Raw genomic sequence first — 7,866 nt, forward strand, 5'->3', positions numbered from 1 at the left:
TTTTAATTAATTGTTTTATTTAACTTTCTTTGCGTTTTTAAGGTACAGTTTGTTAACTCTTTGTTTAAATGTCGCATTCTGAAAAACATCCTACTTCTAAAAAATAATTCTTTTGATTTCTTACTGCAGGTATAGTAAAATTCTTTTAATTTTGGTCGAATGTTGTAAAACGTTGTTGTCTTTCTTACTCTTCGAGAAAGTAGCTAGGAGCAAGTAAGATAAACGATGGGCCGCTCTCGGCTCGAACCAGGGGTATATTGTCTTTCTCGCACTTAGGTCATTTAAAAGAGACACGAAACTTTCGCAAGCCCAACTACGCCACTCACCCAAAATATATCAGTGATTCTCAACATGTTCAAATAATGCAACAAGCGCAGACAACAAGTAAATTTTATTTACAAAAAATGTATAAAAATATTAAATGTACAATATTTTCAATTTAATTAACATTTCACTCTCACTTTCACTAGCTGTATCGTCAAATTCTCCGAAATCACTATCACTATCACTATCATTATCCGAATTCACGTTTATGATAATTTCTTTTTGCACCTGGTCAAGAAAAAAATTTTTTTAGGTCTTCCTCTATTGTCGCAATGATTGACTGTGTTGCTCCAAACTTCTGGTGTAACTTGATTTAAAGCTTTTTGCCACGTTTGTAAAATAAATTCATCGGTAGAATCAACTTTTCCGATATGTTTGTCGTAAAAAGTTTTACTTAACGCCCAAACATGTTCTATTGGATTATAGTGACATTGATAAGGCGGCAATCTTAATACTTTATGGCCATGTTCTTCAACAAGTGTGTCTAGTTTGTAATTAATATCCTCTTTATTAGACTTTGCAATTGCTAAAAATTCTTGTTTAAAAGCATTTTGTGGGTGCACTATTTTTTTCTCTTCCAGCCACCTTTTAATTTCGTCTTTTTTCCATGATGACGACAATGCTGTTTACAAATTGTTCACATTAAAAAGTCTTTGGGATTTAAATAAAAATCACTTCCAAATTGAAATACATAATTAACATGTATATTTGTTGGTAATAGTAAAGATTTTGTTTATAAAGTTGACCAGGCAAACAAACAAGACATATTAATTTATGTAACAACAATAAACATAACAAATACCAAAGTGGCATCCCATAGTTTGGGAACGACTGGTAGACCCTCCCATTTTCTGCCACGCTTGACGGTTTGTATTTTGTTTCACTCATTCGCATTGTAACAACAAAGACAAAACTAGTAGCAGATGGGAAAGTGTTATTTGATACATTTATACAACATTCGGCCAAAACTACTTTTAGTATAACATTTGAACTCTTCATTAACAAATTCTTTAAGTAATCTTTTGTAATTAGAATGCTATCTGAATTAACATTATTAAAAGTAGCCTCCAACTGTTCCATTTGAACCATAAATTCTGGTGATGGTTTAGTTAAACCACCTTCATTTAGATGGTTAACCCAAGAAAAAGACGCCTCACTAGAACTTGCAAGTAAACAGCCTGGTTCATTAACTTTATTACAAATGAACCCCGCAAGATTTTCCAAACCATCATACACAACAACGTCTTCAAGTTCAGTAAAATCAAGATGTATTTCTTGTTCAATGTGTGTTTCCTTTTCAATGAGACGCGCAAAACACTGCCCATTTAGATTTACTTCATCTGAAGTTAAGTCTGGCGTATTGTCTTCTTTAACGTTTCCATATGCCGAAAGAGATCCTTCGTTCCTGCCTAAAATATAAGATCGCAGACGATATCTGAACTCGATGGGATCGGGATGATCATGAAGACCTCCTTTGGCTCTTATAGCCCCGAAAAAATTTTCCAACACGTCTTGGTTAAGGCGGTACGTTAAAATAATTTTGTGTCAAATCATGCCACAAGATCTTCATAAAGAAGCGGTAGCGATGTGTTAGTAATTATGATTCCTAGAATAAAATAAAAATTGTATATAAATAAAACATTGTAGGGTTGTACCGTTTTGAAAAGGCAAAAGGGATTTTTTCCCTTTCACTCGAAGATTTTTAACCACAGAGAGATGCGGGACATCAGCAAAAACGTATATTTTGTGTTCATTGTAAGGGTTTTTGAACCACGTTTTTTCTAGTGACACTTCTAACTCTTTATGAAGTGATCAATTTCCTCCACCAAGATCGCTAACCATGCCCACAATATTAAAGCCTGTAAAAAAGGCAACAATTATCAAAAATAGAAAAAAATTGTTAGTCTCACCTGACTGTTCAACATAATTTATTATGTTAAATAAGCAGTCCTTGTCCATCTTGCGGTCGAAATCATAAAAAATGGGTTGCTACCAGTTTGAAAATAAATCTCGCAACATAGCAACTTGAGCATAACTATATGGTTTAACTGTTTCGTCATTGGCTTTGTCATACAGATAAAGTTTCTTGACTTTGATCTCATCAAACGACAATATACAAACTTTGTCTGTGTCCTTCATCTCATTAAGTTTGATGATATTAAACACAGGTTTCAAAATGCCACAAGAAATTTAAATTTTTTTCAGCCAAGACCGCAAAGTTGTTACTGCCGGAAAAGGGTATCCTTTTTTTTAAAGTAAACGATAGGCTCGAGGTTCAGCGGAATAAATGAGCAATTACCGCATCACGATCGTCCCTTTCTGTAGAAGTTCTAAAACAAAAAACAGTAGCTAATTAGAAAAAAAGAACCAGATGTACAAATTTAAGTGTAAAGAACAGGTTGCAACAAAAAAAAAGAACTGTCGCATTACCCTACATCTTTCCTTAGTTTAGTACGTTTAGTAATAGCTTTACTATTTATAATATTTTCATTCACATTTTCAAAGGGGAGCATGCCGCCACCATAAGCACCACCACAGTTTCTATCAAATTAGTACATCAAGTGCAAAATTATACATACATACATATATACATATATACATATATACATATATACATATATATATATATATATATATATATATATATATATATATATATATATATATATATATACCGGGTTCGTCAAGTTTTACACTCAGGCACTTTTCACCTCTTTGTAATTTATCTAAAATTCTAAAACAAATTTTATGTGATTTTATTGTATACATGAACGATTTGACCAATTTTTAAATTGATTACTTGTATGGTGTGTTTTTTCACTTTCGCTTAGTTAACTATAGTCTAATGTCAACGATCTTTGGTCCATAGGTGTATTTTGAGGTAGTGCATCGAAGGGCCTAATTAAATTTTTGAGAAAATGTGTCGTTGATTTTTAATTTCTGTTTTGATATTGGGGCACCTTTTTTCCCATGAATTTTGGTAAAATTGTAAATCACTTCCACAAAAGGTCTCCATCAGGATGGTGGTTTTCAAAAATTTATTACATTTGTCGTAAAATTGGCACGCGATCATTGTTGGGTTTGAAGGTTGAGGCAGCTGGTAAGAATTTTTCAGGCCCGGATTACCATTTATTTTATCTGTTTACTCTAAACGGAATGTTAATCTTTAAATCTTACGGCAAGGGTTCATGCGAATTGAAAACGAAGAATTTGTTTGTGCTAAGACCCAAATAGTCATCAATTTGAACATCTGATGTAATTTTTTAATAAAAACATTTTTAACACTTAGTGTGCTTATTCCGGTCCTGGCTTTAAAACCGCCCGATGGAACCGTGCCGCTAGTTGTAAAATTTCTGCAGTTATTACTGTTATTGGGGTAGGTAGTGGATCCTTTTGTCGTGGAGATTTATTACTACTCAATCTTGTCCCTCATAAATTACACTGAAATTTCCGATGAATAATATCAAAATGGCTTTTAATCCAATTCTAACGATTTTTTTCAAGTCAAATTTTTGCAGAATAATTTTATTTCGTATTTCCGATCCATGGATGTAAAAAACAGCTAATGTAATTTTTTGGTCAAATGGTTTTTTTCGTTTTTATTGGACAAATGAATCAATATTTTTCCTAGCGAGATTGGATATCAGTGCAGTGGAATGTACTTATTTCATATTTTTTTTCTCTCTTCTTTTTTTCTTTCCTCTTTTCTGCACGTTCACGTCTTTCATTAGATGCTGATGAGGAGCATTCAGAACTTGAAGACGGTTTATTTACCAAGTTTTGGGTAGGTACCACTCCAGGTTTGATTAGCCGCCGATTTTTTGGTGAATATCCCAAAAGTTTACATTTTAAATCTTCTTTATAGTTACTCTCCTGAAAATGCTTTGAACAGACTCTTGCGTTTGCTGTGTTAAAATTGTCTTTGCGGCTGCAGGCTTTCACCCAGGCTTTAAGAATCTGGGGATCGCTTGGGAATCGGAAAAACCTCACTTCCCCTTTCTTAAAGTGTTTTGCTTGGTCGTCTACCTTGCACCCAAACACTGCACAACGCATCTCGACGAACAGCACAGACCAAAACTCTCAAACAACACCTACATATACGTATAAATTATAACATTACACCAGCCGCTGCGTGTTTTCTTGGCTGTTTACCATAGAATAAGAGAGAGGAAGAAGCGAATCTCTCTGTCTACCCCTCGTTTTTTCGCGAAAGCGCCACCTAACCCTGAGAGAACGAACTAATTCGATAATAGCGGGAAATTCAAACAGAACATTTTATTTATTTTCCAAATTTAAAGAATTATAAATGTTAAATGTTTCTGTACTCATGCACTGTTACGAGACATTTTAATAAAAAAGCATCTGTAACAGTTGCAATAGCACAAAAACATTTAACATCGCTTAATAAAATGAAACAGTCTTTCCAATAAAAATTTATTAAAAAAATAATAACGTGCAAAATTAATTTAACTCGAATTGTTCTTCATAAACATACTCAGATGTAATAATATATGTAAATACATTGTCTAAATATACACAATGATCCAGAGAAACTGAGTATGTTGGCATCAGATTAAATTATTGAATTGCTACCTGAAAGTGTACACTATTGGTATCCTTTAAAATTTAAATTCAGATTGCTAACAGACACAGTAATTCGGGATCAGTCTGTATAAATACATCAGTTTTGTTGGTTTGATTACTTGTCTACAGACTGTTCAGAAAAGCAAAAAAATATCAAAATTTTGCTTGGAACCTTTGACAATAGTCCAATTTTTAAGTCCCTTAAAGCTAAATTTAAACAACTATTTTTCGAAATTTATTCGCGGTTATAAGGTTTACGGATGTTTGTAAAAGCGGCCCTAACACGTACTTTAACAGTTTGATGTCAAAGTTCTTGATAAGTTTTGAAATTTTTTAAAAGTAATCTCGATTGCATCATAGTTATTAGTAAATTACTCAAACACAAGAGAATTACAAGTGTGCTAAAATTCTTTAAATAAAAAGCCACATATCTGATATACATAACTATAACTGGAAGTTAACTGAATAAAACTACCATGTAATCATTTAAATTTATAATAATAGTAGGCTTTAATATTGATTAACTTGTATGATACTTGTAGAATACGTTTTTTCGCTTAGTTTCTAACTTAAGCAATCACAAAAAGGACAAACCTTGTTTTTTTAACAGGCATAGGCGTTATAACATTGTGTAAAACAACATAAAAGATTAAGACATAGAGGGACATGGCGGATTTGAAAACCTTGAACCATAGCAAGTCCTAAACTCCCTGCTTTCACAAAATACTAGCTTCGCAACTACAATAAATTTATTTATTATTATGATATACCTATTAATTACTGCACATTATATTTAACTCGTCTTCATGGGATTTTCAATTACATCCCAAGAACCGTTATCATCTCCAAGGACGGTCTTCATCTCCTAAACATCAAGAAATTCCCCTATTAGAGAAGTTTGTGTGATCCTTCTTGGTGTAATATGATTATATTAATATCTAGAAATCGCAATTAATTGTTGTATAGACACCTTTCAGTAACGTTTACCTTAATTTGCTTTAAGTTGATTCATCCTTCATTAAAACACTGTCATTCACACTATACACTAGATTCAAATAAAAGATCCATATAAAAGTAGAGATGTTTGATCACAAAAACATCCAAAAAATCACGTTAAATCGTTTTCTGAAGTCTTTAAAACACATTAAAACAAAATGTCGCCAAACACCGCAACGACAGCAAAATAATCGGCTGTTGATAAATCAAAGAATTAAAAAGAGAAGTGTGCGCACGTCGGTTATTTTTAAGTGAACCTTCTTTACTTTTAGCAAAATGTGTGACAGATTCCTTTAAATTTACAGATTTCTTTGCAACTGACGCGACCTCTAAGCTGGAGCACACGAACTATTTTAGCCGTTTCCCCCCTTTGCCCCACCCCTCCCAGTGAACACATAATTTGTATACACTTTCAGGGGCCTGGCTGTTTACTAACCACATTACGTCAGCAACGAAACCAAAATGGCGGCATCCCTGCGCAGTGTCATATCTTCTAAGTTATTGTATCATGATACTATCGGGTCGAGCCGACTCAGAGACAATATAACTACCTTCAACTTTCCTAAAATGTTGTTCACATGGAAACCATTGTACAAATTGTATTTGTTCCCTTATGGCTATTTTAATTTTTTGCAAAACACTCAAGCTTTCCCCTGCAGTTTTTTTAAAAATATAAATTGCATCATGAATTTCCGCCAAGTAGTGTGTTAAATTTTCTGTTACATATTTTAGTCTTTTCTTATTATCATTTTCTTTAAAGCTTGTATATAAGTGTTGTGGCTCCAAATTGTCACTCAATAAGGCTTGGCGACACAGGTCGCAATCTGGGTTCTTAATTTTTTTTACCAAATAACCTGAAACATAATCCAAACCTTGTATTTCAAGCAAATCATTTGCAGCTTTCTCAGGTAAAGATATTTTCAGAAACTCATTGTCTTTGTTGTCTAAATCTACACTTAAAGATTTTTGAATTGAAGAACCAGTTAAAAATTCTTCCAGATTTGTTAAAATGTGAGAATTAACATTTTCGCAGTTTTGATGAGCAGATCCAAAAGATCCAATCAGATTATTTAGAACACTTGTTTTCAGAGCAGAAATAAATTGATAGCAACTTGGAAAACTGTTCCCACTTCCATGCTGCCTTATTGTACCAAACAAATTTTCTAAACAATCTTGATTCACTCCTCTAGTGCATAAATATTTGAAACTAAGATTTTTACACAGAGACCACAATTCCTTAAAGGCACGAATGTTATGAATCCAGCCCTCTTTAAATTGCATTGTAACTCGTGAAATGGTTCCAGTATTAGGGCACTCAAACTGCCAAGAGGCGATTTTTTTTAACATTTGATTCCAAAAAGGAAAACGATGTGAATTATTTCTCATTGCACTGTTATGATCCAAAATGACTAAGTCATGCTGACTCATGCATCCCCAAACCTTGTTGATATCAAGACTGATAACAAGGTATATATATACAGGCAGTTAGAATAAAAAATATGAATCTGAATCTCAATCTCTTCATGTTCTAGTGTAGTGTTAGTTTTAATAAACATATTCAAGAAATATTGTTCATTTACTACTCATCTTTAAAGAAGGCACTCAACAAATTGGCGCAGTCAGTAGGATGCAAAGATTGTGACAAAGAAGAAAGAAAATTGGGTCGACATCAAAAATCGAACCCGTTTTCCCCCAATTGCCACAATTGAAATTAATCTTCAAGAAGTCAAAGAAAAGGGTCGAGAAATTTTCATCGAGTATCCCACAGCTTTGAACGTAAGTGGACAATCTTTTTCTAAAGCTATTTTTAAATCTAGTAGTACGTTTATCCTGTTGCATGTTTCTTCGTTCACACGCAAAAAAAATAATAATGACTACTATCGCTACCACTACACCTACAACCTCCACAACAATCATAACAACATCGCAAATTCAAAACCCTATTCCTAATCCAAATCATAA

At 33.2% G+C, this 7,866-nt stretch overlaps 1 long non-coding RNA gene across 1 annotated transcript; it reads right to left on the reverse strand.

The window, feature by feature from the left end:
- Nucleotides 1-5,639: 5,639 nt before the first annotated feature.
- On the reverse strand, nucleotides 5,640-6,446 carry LOC135267299 (uncharacterized). The gene is made up of 2 exons (XR_010335720.1): nucleotides 5,896-6,446; nucleotides 5,640-5,846 (listed from the first exon to the last, which is right to left on the reverse strand). It is a non-coding gene; the product is annotated as an uncharacterized LOC135267299 (long non-coding RNA).
- Between the last annotated feature and the right edge of the window lie 1,420 nt (nucleotides 6,447-7,866).

The sequence above is a fragment of the Tribolium castaneum genome, chromosome 11 (assembly GCF_031307605.1).
Source record: "Tribolium castaneum strain GA2 chromosome 11, icTriCast1.1, whole genome shotgun sequence".
NCBI classification, from domain to species: Eukaryota; Metazoa; Arthropoda; class Insecta; order Coleoptera; family Tenebrionidae; genus Tribolium; species Tribolium castaneum.